Below are 16,913 nucleotides of genomic sequence, written 5' to 3' on the forward strand. Positions count from 1 at the left end.
CGGGGCTCCAGGCCCAGCGGATGGGACCGGGTGGGAGGAGGGCCAGGCGTGCTACTGCGGCCAATAATGGCAGCGGCGCCATTGGTGCAGAGGAGGGAGGGGTGGCGCGATAGGCGAGGGTGCTGCAGGTGAGGCGTGCAGGTGCGGGCGAAGGAGCGTGCACGGCAATAACGGCTTTGCCAGGACGCGTCACTGGCAAGACGGGGAGGAGTTGTCGTGGTCGGGGCGGTAGTTGGCAGCGGCGGCAGTGTCGAGCAGGGTGTCCGAGGGGGCGCGCGCTCGAGGTAGGGCAGCGGGCAGGGCGTGCCCTCAGGCGAGGTGGAGGTGCTGGGATCAAGGGGGACCGCGGCGCTTCACTGGCGATGGGGCGGGCAAGGCGTCGTCCTGCCGCATCCGCAGACCGGGCAGAGGCGCTGCGCCGGTGAGCGGGGGTCACATGGTGAGCGACGGGCAGGCGCGACGCACGCGCGCTCTGGCACGCTATGGGCGCAAGGGATTTGCGGGATTTGGCAATGGGGCGGTCTTCGAGTGCGAGTTACTCCAGATTTTTGATCTGCGCGATATTAACTCCCTTTATAAAAGTTGTAGTCCTCAGATTCAAGTTCAACTTTTGTAATTGGACCGAGTTTAAAATCATAGCAGATTTGAAGATACAGAGCTTCAAAGTTTGATGGAACGTCGATTTCCAGACTTAGAAGGATTTCGGCGGTTTGGTTGTTTTCAAGATTTTTGGTTGAATTAAGCTCCAGTTTCGAAAAGCTTCTGAGGTGAATTTGACCAGGGTCCAATTGATGAAGTTGTTGTGTGAATTTAGTTCTCAAACTCTTATAAAGGGTTTTGCTGGCATTTTGTTCAAGTTTTGTGAGATAAGCTTGTGCCAAGATGCATGGTTGAACTGAGTCTAGACTTAGTCTAGATTGAAGGTCGGGGGCTGGGTTGACCAATCTGGCCGAATTTGACCTTACTCCTTTGGTAAAAGTTGTTGAGGGCTTGAAGCTCTAAAATGTTTGTATAGAGTTCAGCTTGAGTTCGTATTGGAAAATTTTAGATAAAGAGCTCCAAAGTTGGGACTTCATCTGTTTTTCTTAAAACGGTACAGATTCAAATTTTGAGTTTTTGAAGATCTTCTGCTCAGATTCAGACAACACACAAAAAATAAAAGTTGTTACAAAAGTTGAGTTCTACAACTCTTAGTTGGACAGATTTATGTGTTCTTAAGCAAAAAATTGAGTTGTGGCATAAATAGTTGTTTAGCTTGGGAGGGCAAAAGTGTCTTTTTACTTGTCTTCACAACTGCCAATTGTTCTTCTCTATGCTCTAATGACTTTACTTAATATTAGACATGGTTTAATTAGGCTAGGTTGTTACACAGACACCGCCACTTCACATCAACCGGAAGTGGGTTTTCACCTAGAGTAACCCAATGGTCGCAGGAGTGGATAGCACCACAACGACGCGTTCAAGGAGGTGAGTGGCGCCCGTGAGCATCACCATTGTCAGCACTGATAGGGCGTCAGGCATGGTTTTCACCTAGAGCTCCCCGAACCCCCAACCGCACGACGAAGTCACGGCAGCCACGGCCGTCGGCGGTGAACACCAACAGCGCAAGCACCAGAAAGCCCACGGCCCCATTTGAGAGATGTCGCCAACACCGACATCCATGGGCGTGCATAGCAGCTAGCTGAATCGTTGTGTGCTTGCACTGACCTGTGTGCCGCTGCAGCTTCCAAGGGGCACCAAGCGCTGACACCTGGCATACGCCATGCCGTCGACGACCCAGATCCGACCACAGTGGCGCCAGTACCCTCGCCGCCCCCGTGTCCAGCGCAACACACCGGCGCAAGGAAAGAGTAGCGAAAAGGTGGAGCCACCCATTCCAGCGTGGATTCAACCGCACACAAGTGGATTCGTTCGCCAATGGGGCGGATCTGCTCACCAGCGTGCGGTTCAGGCTGGCGCAAGGCGGAGCAGCGCCATGCCGGTTGACACCAACAAGGACCAAAATGGCCAGCCCTGGAGCCAATCCAGTGGTCAACCACAACGCTGGTCTTCACCTCCTCGTGGACGAACAACGCACGAGGGTGAAGCTCGTCAGGAGGAAAGTGGACCAAAATAGCAGCTACCCAAACTTCAGATTGAGAGGAAAACTGGGGGAAACAAGGTTGGAGGAGGGAGAAAAAGGTTGCAGCTGGCTACCGCTTGGAGCTGGCGGTGGTAGCCACGCTGGGCGAGCTTGCGGCGGTCTTTGGGCGGCGGGTGTGTCGCCCCCGCGTCGCCCTCGGAGACGACCGCAAGGGACCTGTTTCCCAATGCTCCTTTTCAAATTGTGTTTATCGACTTAGCGCAAAGTTATCAGGGGTGTTTGAATCCTGGAGCTAAAGTATAATCCACGTCACATTGAATATTCGGAGGCTAATTAGAAGGACTAAATATGAGTTAATTATAAAACTAATTACAGTAATCATTTGCTAATGATGGATTAATTAGGCTTAATAGATTCGTCTCGCCGTTTAGTCTCCATCTGTGCAATGGGTTTTGTAAATAGTTTATGTTTAATACTCCTAATTAGTATCTAAATATTCGATGCGACAGGGACTAAAATTTAGCCCGGGGATCAAACACCCTCTAAGCTAGTAGATGTTATGCAGATTGAAGATAAGACAGTGTAACAGTGGTCACATGTAGGCTTCATAACGGCAATAGCTTAGAGATATCGCTCACCCTCCTCCTATTGCTTGACAAGAAAAAGAGCCGATAAGATCCAGCAGCTTAGTACCACAGCACAAATCACTAGATGGAAAAATGGAGTGGATAATGAGTTTGTGATGTTTCACATGTGTGTTTCATGGACGTCTTCACGACTTCTTATTGGAGACGCATCCATGTGCGGACAGTTTCCACCACTAATTGGCAATAGTAACCACTCAATTAACTCAGGATTAAATCATAGACTGTGTAGTTATCTACTCTAATATAATGATCGTTGTCAAAAGTTAACATGCAGATGATACGCCAACTTGGCTTAGCTGCTCACTATGTCGCAAGTCACAAGTCACATCATTGATTATGTGGAAATTAAAGGAACGTGAATATACGTGTTATGTATACCGAACCCCATTCTCTCTTTTGTTTACTCATTCAAGAAAGTGAGTGAGCACTTCTATTTAATTTGGCTTCACCAACCAAAACTAACGGTACGGGACTATCCATGCCATGCACAATTGCTTTAAGATTCCATAGAAAGGCCTCTCCATGAGCCGCATTTTCCAGGAATTCCCCACAAATGCAAAAGTAGGAATAAGAAGGATAAAGGACCGGTATGATGTAATATTGGTAATGTACTAGCGTTTTAGCATAATTCCCAATTGGGTTGAACTAGACCTGAGCATTTAGCATTTTCAGGCCGGGCTGGGCAAAAAAAAGCCGGTTCACTTCGAGCTGAAAATTCGTGCTCACGACTGTCCCATGAGTGTTGTTGGGCCGATTTTTTGGGCCAGGCTCAAGCCGAGCTTGGGCTTCACATTCATTTTTAGTTGAAAATAAAACAAATAAATTTTCTAGACGGGTCGGGCCAGCCTGAATTTTTTTTTGAGCTTGGTTTTCGCTGACCACGCCCAATTCCATAGTAAGCATGTGCGGATCAAATCCCAGCAGGCTCAAGCCGTGCCAAAAATGCTTAGGTATAGGTTGAACTTACACTAGAATAACATGATTCAATCGGAGAATGGAGTAAACCTTGAATTCATAAATATGCAGTCATACTTCACCTCAAGTGATACCTGATAGTAGACTACCAAAGTAACATCGCCTAACCAGAGCGTTAATAGTCTGTTTTCATATTTGTTTTTAGTAAGCTTTCGATGAGAGCGTTCTGTCTCAAGAATTGCAACCTACAGTTAAGTTCACGTAGCTATTTCTCTTCAGGAATATCCAGCTGGCTTATATCTTTTTTCAATGGAAAACAATGAGGCTTATGCCATTCTTTCTAGAAATAAAAAGTACTGTGGTGTCATTTAGATATGGGTATATTTTTGTTACGTAAATAACTAAATATGTTATTCAAGTTACACTCCCAACTAGTTTGCCTACTTCACAGGATCTCCAATAATATAGGATATGTTACCAATATAAGATACTCAAAAAGTTCTCATTCCCATATCCTTAGACATCATAGAAATCACATTTCATAATAATCCGTTCAGATTATTTTTAGTTTGCACATAGTTCGCAATGATTATTTCGATGTTTCTCATTTTTTTATTAATTTAAACCTCCGCTTAATATGTTTATTGGACTTAGAATCATCCGTTGTACCTGAACTAGAATTGACTGGTTATTGAAATACACTAGTATAGATGGTACAATCCATCAACAGCTCTTTAAGCCATTCAGCCTCATTGGTAGAGGTCTCTATCCTATATGAGGAGAGATCCTACAAAGTAGACGATAGGAAGAACAAGTTGATAGTGTTACTCAAAGAGTATATTTACATAATAAAATGAGTAAAATATACGAGCGGTCCTTGAACTTTTCAAGGGGTGTTATTTAGGTCCCTAAACTTTTAAAATGTATTTTCAGATTCCCAAACTTGTCTCGTCGGGTTAACTGAATTCTGTCATCCGAGTTCCTATACTATAACACCCCGTCCTCCAAAGCCGCATCGCTCAACCCTTCTGAGGGGCGGGCACGCGTACACATAGCACCCTTCTTACACTTTTGTCCTCACTAAAAGGATCTTGTGATGCCTAGAATGGGGGGAGGGGGGGCGTGAACAGGCTCACTTTAAAATTTTTCTGAAAAACTTCGCAGCGGTATTAGATACGTCGGAACTTCCAACACTGTGCCGGAACTTCCGACAGGATCGGAACTTCCGGTACAGGGGTGGAACTTCTGACGGTAGGAAATGAGCTGAACGACATTCAAAATAAAACTTAAAACTGCTAATTCTATTTGAGTCAAAAGATTATAAGTGATGACTAGAGACTACTGCAGGTGATATATATGAGAGGAACTTCACAAATATATAGATCGGCACAAAATAAGATTCTAGGTCAATATGAACTAGAGGAACACAACAAGCACATGAGACAAAGGATTTGTTTACCGAAGTTCATTTCCACAAAGGAAGCTACATCTCCGTTGAGAAGCTCACAAAGAGCCGGGTCCTCACTAACCCTTTACCTCTCTCAATCAACCACAAAGAAGGATCGAGTTACTTATTATAAATCCTCACAAAGAGGATAGGTGATACAAACTTCCTGGGCGCACCACACAAAGAGGGCGCTCAAACGGGCGACGCCTAACCGTCTAGAAGCAAGCTTCAAGACCAACAAACACGAATCAAATGCTGAAGATGCTTCAAGTGCTCTTGAGATGAACTTGTTAAACCTCACACTCAAATCCCCAAGTCTCACATCTCCAATCCTTTTGTCACCCAAGCCCTAGCTCAAACTCTCAAGGATTTAGCTCAAAAGGGAGTGGGGAGGAGTATTGAATGCTCTAGAGGGTGTTTTGCTCGGGGTAGGTCAGCAGCAATGAAGGAGGAGGCTGAGGGGGTATAAATACACGAGCTCCAAAAACTAGCTATTACAGTGCTGTTATGTGCTTGTCAGAACTTCTGACACAGGGTCGGAACTTCCAACACAGTTATATTAAAACGGCTGAGAACCCCTCATCGGAAGTTGTTAGAAACTTCCAGTGCTTATTATCGAAACTTCCTACACAGGGTCGAAATTTCTAACACTGTTAAATTAAATCCCTTGAGCACCCCCAGTCGGAAGTTTCTGAAAACTTCCGATCAGTATCAGAACTTCCAACCCCATGTTGGAACTTCTGATACTCATAGGAACTGTGAGAAAATAAACGTGCAGGTGCGTGAGTGGTGTCTCTCATGGGTGGTTAGCATCTCAAATGAGCACTTTGACATCTTCAAGCTATCCATCCACATCCCCCTTTATAGTACGGTGTTCCTATACTCACATTCAAAAATAGAAATTATAAAAATATCTTCTTTTAAGTTCCAACACCGTTCCTCAACAAAATTGGGGTTCTTTTCTTACACCTTTGCACTTTTTAGAATTTAAACCTGTCAATCACTTGATAAGATCATTAGTCTCTTAATCATGCATGTCATCAACACCAAAACCCACTTAGGGGGCCAAATGCACTTTCAATCTTCCTCTTTTTTGTGATTGATGACAACACAATTAAGGCTCACATGAGAAATATATAATCCTTTTGAATCCAAACATATAGGTAGGCCCTCCCGTAACATGTGCATCTTTCAAGATAGAGACAAAATGGCCTCAAATGCTATTTGCACATTTTAAGTGAGCTTCCCCTATATCCTTGCATTCATGGGGTGCAAAGGTGTGACATGTATATCAATGTGATGCATATGACAAGATATAACACTTTAACAAAGTGGAAAATAAATAATACACCAAGCCATGATCAACACATATGGATAGAGTTTTAGAACCACACTAACAAAGCAAATAATAAAAAAGTCTTACAAACTTAAAAGTTCATTTGGCACACCATGCATCACACCACATAAAGTTCTTACATGTCCACAAGCCATAAACTAGAAAACTCATAAAAGATAGCACAACTACCATATGGTCCATGGTGAGCTCACTTCCCCTTTGGCATCAAGCTCCAAAAAGGGGAGGCCCTTCCATAGCCATCACTCATCATCATCCTCGTCATCTTCATCTTCATCCTTATCCTCCGGAGTGTGAGCCTTAGGAATATCTTCTTCTTTTTCTTCGGACTCCTCTTGCCCACCAAAGTCTTCCTCATCATTTCCTTGGGTAGCTCCAAAGAAAGTGGAGGGCTGCCCAATCTCCTCCCAAGGGTTGTAGAAAACCGGTGGAGGAGGAAAATCCATAGGAGCGCGGAGAGGAGAGTGTGGGATGTCATTCTTGGCTATGAGCTCCTTTTGCCTCTTTTCTATCTTGAGGAGCTGCTCATCCATATGCTTCTTGTGGGCATACATGTCCTCTGCATTATGGCGACCCACATTGAAGCAAGCAAAGAGACCTTGGGATATAAAGCTGAGGATCCCTTTCTTCTTAGGATCACGAGGGGGTGGAGGACCTGTAGAGCTAGAGGGCCTATGAGAGGATGATGGTCCAAGAGAAGGCGAAGCTCCAATAGATGGTCCTTGAGAAGATGAAGGTCCATGAGAAGGTCCTTGTGGTAGAGGACGAATACTATGTGAACCAATCTTGCAAAGCCTCTCAATGTGACCCTTCTTTGGCTTGTAGATGGGATGGCCCTTATCCGTTAGAATCTCCAAATTGATCACTTCCTTGATCATAGCAAAGATATATGGAGCATAGTGATAACTCTTCTTGGGTGAGTAAGACAAAATGATGATATCCTCCCAAATAAAGTCAAAGACGCTAAATTCATCCTTGTCGTGATGCATCCATGCAAGCAAGTTCTTTGACATATTGGAGATGTTGTCCGCATCAACAATTTTAGGACAAAGAGTATAGTGGGAATAGTTGATTTAACAACTTATAGAATGGAATCATGCCCTTGGTGGTGCCATGCTCAATTTGCCCATAAGCACTGTCATACATGAAAGCCATCTCACCATCCTCAATGACATTCTCCATCTCATGTATCTTATATCTATCAATATCATATACACCATAACCAAGAATATTCGCAAACTCTGCATAAGTCACTGAGAGGGGCTTCCCTTGAAGAGTCCAATGCATCACCTTAGTGGCTTGGTAAATATAAAGAGTTGCATAAAACTGAGTCACCACTTCCTTATTCCAATCTTGATTGAACTCCATAATAGAGAGAAGATTTTTATTGTTGCAAGCTTCCCAAACTTGATCAATGACCGACAGCTCAATTGCTTTGAAATAAGGCCAGTCAATGGACTTCATCTCAGTGGTAGGATGAGATTTGCAAATGAAAACTGACTCATACCAATCGGCGTGAAAGCGCAACAAAAAATGGGCATCCCTAAAGAATTCCTTTTGAAACTGAGATGGCCTGTCATACCTGAGAGCTCGAATATCATGCTTCCCCTTCTGATAATCCACTGGTCTAACTCCCATATAGCTTGACCTTTCTTCCCAAATAGGTTTTGCCATCTGAAGGATCACTGACTCGAGAAAATCCAAGGTGATCATCTCATTTTTATTCATATGGGCACCCGGAGCGGATGCATTCTTCATCTAAGGATGAACACCTTGGCTAGGTCCCCCAGCTGGAGTAGGATTCCCCCTGCCTTTAGCACGAGTAGGAACCTTGGGGACAACCTTTCTCTTCCCCTTCCTTTGAGAGATGGGCATATTATTGGATTGGTGGAGGAATTTGATTCAATTTTTGGGTCTCCTCACGCTATTTGCTTCTCCTTTCACGACCCATCTCGAAGATTTGCCACGTGGATCAGATGAATCCCAAGATGGATCGAAGCTTCCAAGGAGTGGAGAATCCACAGATAGCAAGAGCTTCAAATTTCCACGACTAAAACTCGAGATCTCCTGGAGAGATTGGAGGAGAGAGAGAGAGAGAGAGAGAGAGAGAGAGGTGCCGGTGGTGTTTGAAAGAAGAAAGTTAGGGTTTGAGGGGGTGTGTCCAATGGGTATATATACTCCCAGGCAGTCTATCGGAAGTTTCGACGGGGCATCGGAAGTTCAGACGAAAATTAAAAATGACTCTTGAGCACCCTCTGTCGGAGGAAACTAGAAAATTCCGATAGTCATCAGAAGTTCCGATAGTGTGTCGGAAGTTTCGATAATAAATAAAACTTCTCCTAAGCACCCTTGATCGGAACTTTGCTGATACTTCCGGTGGTTTTGGAAGTTCCGGTGGTGTACCGGAAGTTCCGATAAAGTTAAGATAGCTCCAAAAAGATTGATTTTAAGATGGATAAAGATTGAGATTTGTAGATATATAGTTTATGGACATATAAGACAAATTGACATTCAGTGATCAGCCAACAAGCAATATTACATAACAATGATTACTTGAGTCAAGTGTTGATCCAAAGATCAAAATTCAAGTTTTAAAGAAACTCAACACAAATAAATCTATTTTTCCTATCTAGGCAACAATCAAGAATGTGCAATAAGTCAAGCTAAGTTATGAGAATCCAAGATATTTAGCTCATTCCTCAAAGCACAAAACCTTTGCTCATCTAGAGGCTTAGTGAAGATATCGGCAAGTTGCCTTTCGGTGCTTACATGACGTAAAGCAATATCTCCCTTAGCCTCATGATCCCTTAAGAAGTGATGTCTAATATCTATGTGCTTTGTTCGAGAGTGTTGCACTAGGTTGTTAACTAGCTTGATGGCACTCTCATTGTCACACAAGAGTGAATCTTGCTAAACTCACAACCGAAGTCACTCAACATTTGCTTCATCCATAAGAGTTGGGCACAACAAGCACCGGCTGCCACATATTCAGCTTCGGCGGTGGATAAAGCAATCGAATTTTGCTTCTTAGAGCTCCATGACACCAAGGATCTACCAAGGAATTGGCAAGTCCTCGTTGTGCTCTTTTGATCTACTTTGCAACTAGCATAATCCGAATCGGAGTAGCCAAATAAATCAAAAGTGAACCCCTTAGGATACCATAAGCTAAGGTTAGGAGTGTATACTAAATATCTCAAAATTCTCTTTACGGCCATCAAATGACATTCCTTAGGATTGGCTTGGAATCTTGCACACATGCACACACTAAGCATAATATCCAGCCTAGATGCACAAAGGTAAAGTAGAGAGCCAATCATGGAGCGATATGCCTTTTGATCAACCAGCTTTCCTTCTTCATTGAGATCGAGATGCCCATTCAATGCTATGGGTGTCTTGATGGGATGCACAAAGGTAAAGTAGAGAGCCAATCATGGAGCGATATACCTTTTGATCAACCAGCTTTCCTTCTTCATTGAGATCGAGATGCCCATTCAATGCCATGGGTGTCTTGATGGGTTTAGCATCGACCATGTCAAACTTCTTGAGCATATCTTTTACATATTTGGTTTGACATATGAAAGTTCCTTCCTTCATTTGATCGACTTGAAATCCAAGAAAGAACTTCAATTCACCCATCATGGACATTTCAAACCTCTTGGTCATGATCCTACTAAATTCCTCACAAAACTTTCGATTAGTAGAACCAAATATAATATTATCAACATATATTTGGCAAATAAATATATCATTATCTACTTTGTGAGTAAAGAGAGTAGAATCGGCTTTACCCATTACAAAGTCATTCTTGAGAAGAAAATCCTTAAGGCATTCATACCATGCTCTAGGTGCTTGTTTAAGCTCATAGAGCGCCTTATGGAGCCTTTACACATGGTTTGGAAATTTTGGATCTTCAAAGCCCATCGATTGTTCCACATACACCAACTCGAATAGGGGGCCGTTCAAGAATGCATTTTTCACATCCATTTGATAAAACTTGAAATCAAGGTGAGTAGCATAGGCTAGTAAAATATGAGTTGACTCAAGCCTAACTACGGGTGCATAGGTTTCACCAAAATCCAAACCTTCAATTTGAGTGAAACCTTGTGCAACTAACCTTGCCTTGTTTCTTGTGACCACACCATGTTTATCTTGTTTGTTGCGGAAAACCACTTGGTGCCAATCATATTTTGCTTTGGTCTCTCAACCAACTCCCATACCTCATTTCTTGTGAAGTTGTTTAATTCTTCTTGCATGACAATCACCCAATTCGGATCATCAAGTTGCTTCATCTACCTTGAGAGGTTCCAAAGAAGAAACAAACGAGTAACATCCACAAAAGGTTGCTAAACGTGAATGAGTAGTTACCCCTCTTTGAATACATCCAATGATGTTGTCAACGGGATCATCCCGTTGAATGTTTTGATGAACTCTTGGATAAGATACTTGTGATTGACGTTGAATTGGTCCTTCATCATCATTTTCAACTTGTGGAGCATCTTCTTGAGCTTCACCATCTTGTTCTCCCCCTTGATCAATGGCATGAGCTTGGTCGTCACCATGAACTTGACTTTGATCTTGGCTTGTTGAGAACTTGGTGGTTCAACTCTTGTTGATGATGATGGATCATTGTTGTTATTTTCTTTCGGTGCTTGAGCCTCAACTTCACGCGATCTTACTTCACCCAATCCCATTCTCATGATTGATTGACTTGGTGGCTCTTCATCATCTACAAGATTTTATCAACTTACTCTACTTGAGAGCCGTTGTATTTATCAAAAGTCACATCTACCGTGATCTCAACACAACCGGTAGTTTTGTTGAAAACACGATAGGCATGTTCGTTAGTACCATAACCAAGTAGAAAGCCTTCATCAACCTTTGGTGCAAACTTGGAGCTTTTGGTTTCTTGTTTAGAATAAAATATTTACTCCCAAAACCTCTAAAGTAATGCATCTTGGGCTTGTTACCGGTGATTATCTCACAGGGTGTTTTGCCCAAATACTTGTGGAGGTAGAGGCGGTTGATAGCATGGCAAGCCGTGTTAATTGCTTCCACCCAAAAGATATCTGGGGTCTTGGACTCATCAAGCATGATTCTTGCGGCTTCAATAAAGGTTCATTGTGGTTCTCTCCACAATGCTATTTTGTTGAGGAGTTGTTGATGCCAGATTTTGACACGTATGAAATCGGCGTCAAGAAGGGAAGGAATCAGCTGATGCGGCGAAACACGGAGGTCACGATTGGGAATCGGCCGATTGGTGCTACAGTTGAGGATTGGCCGATTGGTGCTGCAGTATTTCGGCGGATGGAGTTGGTGGAAATCGGCCGATTGGGAGGCTGGAGCAGTTGGGCTAATATGGGCCTAAAGTGGACTATGAAGATAAAAAGGAGATCGGCCCATGGGAGTGTGATGACCAACTCCGATACGAATTATGCTTGTAAATATTCGTTTTCATTTAAAATTAGAGATAGAGTCCTAGTCGGTTAAGAGATTGGTTGTAACAAGCTATAAATAGCCGCCTTCATAGATCTGTAATCATCATCAAATCAATACAACAACCTACTATTTTCTCGCACTTTACTTTCGAGCAAGCGACTTCGCCAATACTTTTCCTCCTTTCACGAGTTCGTACGGGTTGGCGAGGCTGTATCAATTTGATCTCCAGCCGATTCTGTAAGTTCCGCTTATCGAGTAATATCTAAGCTTTAACTTCGAGCGTATCGCTGTCGTTTCGTTTAGATTTATTCACCAGTTATCGATATTTACTAGAATTCTAGGTTTTACCTGCTGTTCTAGTTTTATCACCAGTTATCCAGCTTGGAATTAGAACTTTCGGCTTTCTTATATCTTGTTGCTTAATCTACCACTTTTTGCATAGCCGATTAAGATCTGTTCCTAGTGTTGCTACTGTAGCATTGTTTAGTTTACTCTAGCAGTCTTCTTTACCAACATTGCCTGGTAATCGGCTGTATTATAGCCGATTTCTTTATTACTGCAAATCGGCCGATTCGCTGATAAGCAACCTCGAGATCGGAACCTTAGGCGATCCCAACCTCTGGGATCTGACACGTCTCTTTCCTTGCCAAGCAACAGGTCAGATTGGCTAGCACGCCGCGCGAACCGCACCAGGGCGATCACCCGAACAGGAGTTAAGCAGATTCTCCCGGATCGTGTGTCCGATGCTAGAGATTCAATCGGCTAATTTCTAGCGCCAACAGGAGTGTATGGAGCGGAGAACTCATTCTTGATCCCTTCTTCATAAATTTTTTTTCAACATTTGTGTTTTGAAACTCCGAGCCATTGTGACTCTTTATCCTCTTGATTTTCAACTCATATTCATTTTGAGCTCTTCTAACGAATTTCTTGACTATCCCTTGAGCTTCACTTTTATCATGCAAAAAGAATACCCAAGTGAAATGGGAAAAATTATCAACAATAACAAGACCGTATTTATTACCACCAATGCTAACATAAGCAATGGGTCCAAATAAATCGATGTGTAGAAGCTTCAAAGGTCTTGATGTAGTCATGATATTCTTAGCAGGGTGTGGAGTACCAACTTGCTTCTCGGCTTGACATATGCTGCATACCCTATCTTTCTCAAAGACAACATTTGTTAGTCCTAGGATGTGATCGCCCTTTTGAAGTTTGGCCAAGTTCCTCATCCCAATATGGGCTAGTCGGTGATGCCAAAACCAACTCAAGTTAGTTTTTGCCAATAAACAAGTCTTGGGGTCAACTTTATCCATTGTGAAATCAACTAAATAGAGCTTGCCCTTCAAACGACCCATAAAAGCAATAGAGGAATCCTCCCTTTTAAAGACGGTCACACCCTCATTTGTAAAGAGACAAATGTAGCACTTGTCACAAAGTTGTGAAACGGACAACAAGTTGTATCCTAAATATTCAACCAAATAAACATTAGAGAGAGAGTTGTCATTTGAGATAGCAATGTTACCCATTCTGATTACATCCCCTTTGCTATTGTCTTCATAGACAATACTTTCTTTAGGTATGTCATAATGCTCTAGGGATGAAAACATATCCTTCTCCCCGGTCATATGATTTGAGCATCCACTATCGAGCAACCATGCGGTGCCACCGGAGGAGTAGGCCTACAAAACACGTTAAGCTTGAAAAAATTAGGTACCCAAAAAGGTTTGGGTCCTTGTTGGTTAGATGGATATATCTTTGGAACCCACGCACTTCTAAATATTGCCTTTTTAGTGTAGGCACCAACATACTTGACCGCTATTTTACCATTGTGGTCCAGTGTAACCATGTAGTCGGTGGTATAGCTTGGTGAGGGCTCATGTGCAACCACCTTGTCCTTTGACTTGGTTATGGATTTTTCCATAGCGTTTACCTTGGTAGTTGTTTTGACCATTGGCTTGACTTGAGTTGTGTTGGTCTTTGTTACACCATGTGCCATATTCATCAAGTCACCAAGGTTTGCACCTTTGTTGAACATGAGGACCTCCTTACCATTCACCAAGTTCCGGTCATTTACCTTGCTTCCCTTGTAGTGTCCAAGCCCGTCCATGTGCCTAGGATGCCTCCCATCCTTATACTTGATCTTAGGCTCGGGCTTGACATTACCTTCATTACCTTGTGCCACTAACATGTTCAATCTTTTGATTTGAACATCCCTTGCTTTGATTGACTCTTCTAGCTTAGCAATGTTAGCAACACAAGCATTTATATCAATTTTATAGCTTGAGCAACCTTCACTAGTGGAGACGTTGGAGTCAAGATTTGCCTTGGAATTGATTTTGGTGCTTTCCCAAAGAGCACTATAGTTAACTTCAAAATCTTTGAATTTGACCATCAAGCATGAGAAGCTTTCTTGAAGTTCACTATGAGTAGCCTTTAGAGAAGTTAGAGATTCATTTGCCAAAGTGCGTTCCTTTGACATCCTCTCATTTGAATCATTAGATAGAGACAAGTCAATAGCTAATTTTTCACCCTTAACCTTTTCTTTGGCAAAAGACTTCTCTAAATCAAGGTTTCTCTCCTTTTCAAGGATGAGCAATTCTTCTTGCCTATTGAGAGACTCCTTCTTTTTCTCCAATTTCTTCAAAAGCTTTTTAATCTCTTTATAGTCTTTCTTTCCAAATTATTTTTATCGTGTTAGCTTTATGTTTTTCTTCCTCATCCTACAACTCATTTTGCACATTACTAGATATAGAGGAGGAGAGGGAGGAGGAGGATGTAGCATCTAGTATCTTGGTCCCTTTTACCATGAGATAAAAAGGAGTGTCATCTTCATTGTCGGAGGTGTTGTTGAAGAGTCTAGTTGGTGTAGGAGGCTTGAGTATAGCTAAAGTTGCCATACATTCTTTGTTGGACTCTTCATCACTAGAATCCCATCCTTGACCAACATAAGCTTGATCTTGATCTTTCTTGTTTTAGTCCTTGCTCTTCTCCTTGTACCTCTTCTCCTCTATTTCCTTCTTTTTCTTGTGAGGATAATCGGCAATGAAATGACCAACTTCCTTGCACTCATAGCATCTTCTTTGTGATGTCTTCCTTCTATCATGACCACTCTTCTTGAAAGCCTTCTTCTTCAAGAACTTCTTGTAGTTTCTTACGGCAAATATGGTTTCTTCATCGGTGCTTCCTTCATCACTTTAGTCTTCCTTCTTTTACTCGAGAGCTTTGGGACTTGACTCAACCATGACACTAGAGCTAGCATTGAGAGCCACACTCTTGTTCATCCTCGAGTTAACATATTTGGCCACATCTCTTTCAACCAACTCTTGATGCAATATTTGACCAAGAAGTTTATTGGGTGTCTTTGTCTTAAAGCTTGGATCTCTTCTAATCATGGTGGTAAGAGTGGGGTTCTTGGAGTGAAAGCTCTAAGAATCTTCTTGGTGACTTTGTGATCATCCCAATCTGTGCTTCCAAGAGATCTAATGTCCGACACAAGGAGCATTAGTCTATTAAACATTTGCCTCACGGTTTCTTCCTCAAGCATGATGAAGTGTTCGAGCTCTCCATGAATCAAGTCCATCTTGCCTTCTCTAACTTGATTGGTCCTCTCATGTGTCTCCTTTAGTGTATCCCAAATCACCTTAGCAACCTCAATGGAGCGGACCTTGTTGAACTCTTGAGCACATAGAGAGCCGGTGATGACCCTTACGGCTTGTGCATTGCGGAAGTAATCTTGAGTTTGCTCGGCCGTAGGTATACCATTCTTAGGTGGAGTCACACCTACAACCACAACTTCCCAAATAGAAGGGTGAAGCCTGTAGAGATGCATTTTTATGTCATATGACTGCTTGGGATAATCCGTCCCATCAAAGTAAGGAGGTTTTCCCAAGTAATGGATTGAGATTGACAAGAATGATATTGAGATGATGCATTTGAGTAGTTAGGAGGAACTTGATGAAACCCGAAGAAAGGATGCTTGTCTCTTTCTTCCTTCATCTTCTTCTTCATCAACTTGTTTGCCTTCTTCTCGATCTTGGCTTTCATTTTCTCTTTTCTTCTTTTCTTAGCCTCCACGTACTCACCCTCAAGTTCATCACTTGAGCTCGAATCATCACTTGAGCTCGCTACATGTACGGAGGGTGGTCAACTCCTTGGAAGCTGACCAAAGGGGTCCACGGAACCTCCTCCAAAGCTAGGAGTAGCACCAACAATGGCAGCAGCTCAAGCGGCGGCTTCTTCGGTGGCGCCAAGTCCATCCCCACTTTGAGACACCTTGAATCCCTTAGCAGTTAAGCCTTAATCAAGAGACTAGGCTCTGATACCAATTGAAATGATCTTGTGATGCCTAGAGGGGGTGAATAGGCTCACTTTAAAATTTTCCTGAAAATTTTCACAGTGGTATTAGATACGTCGGAACTTACGGTACAGGGGTGGAACTTCCGACGGCAGGAAATGAGCTGAATGAAATTCAAAATAAAACTTGAAACTGAAAATTCTATTTGAATCAAAAGATTATAATTGATGAGTAGAGACTACTGGAGGTGATATATATGAGAGGAACTTCACAAATATATAGATCGGCACAAAACAAGCTTCTAGGTCAATATGAACTAGAGGAATACAACAAGCACACGAGACAAAGGATTTGTTTACCGAAGTTTATTTCCACAAAGGAAGCTACGTCTCCGTTGAGGAGCTCATAAAGAGTCGGATCCTCACTCACCCTTTACCTCTCTCAATCAACCACAAAGAAGGATTGAGTTACTTACTGTGAATCCTCACAAAGAGGATGGGTGATACAAACTTCCCGGGCGCACCACACAAAGAGGGTGCTCAAACGGGTGATGCCTAACCATCTAGAAATAAGCTTCAAGAGCAACAAACATGAATCGAAGGTTGAAAATGCTTCAAGTGCTCTTGAGATGAACTTGTTGATCCTAGCACTCAAATCCCCAAGTCTCACACCTCCAATCCTTTTCTCACCCAAGCCCTAGATCAAACTCTCAAGGATTTAGCTCAAAAGGGAGTGGG

The sequence above is a fragment of the Setaria italica genome, chromosome IV (assembly GCF_000263155.2).
Source record: "Setaria italica strain Yugu1 chromosome IV, Setaria_italica_v2.0, whole genome shotgun sequence".
Lineage (NCBI taxonomy): Eukaryota > Viridiplantae > Streptophyta > Magnoliopsida > Poales > Poaceae > Setaria > Setaria italica.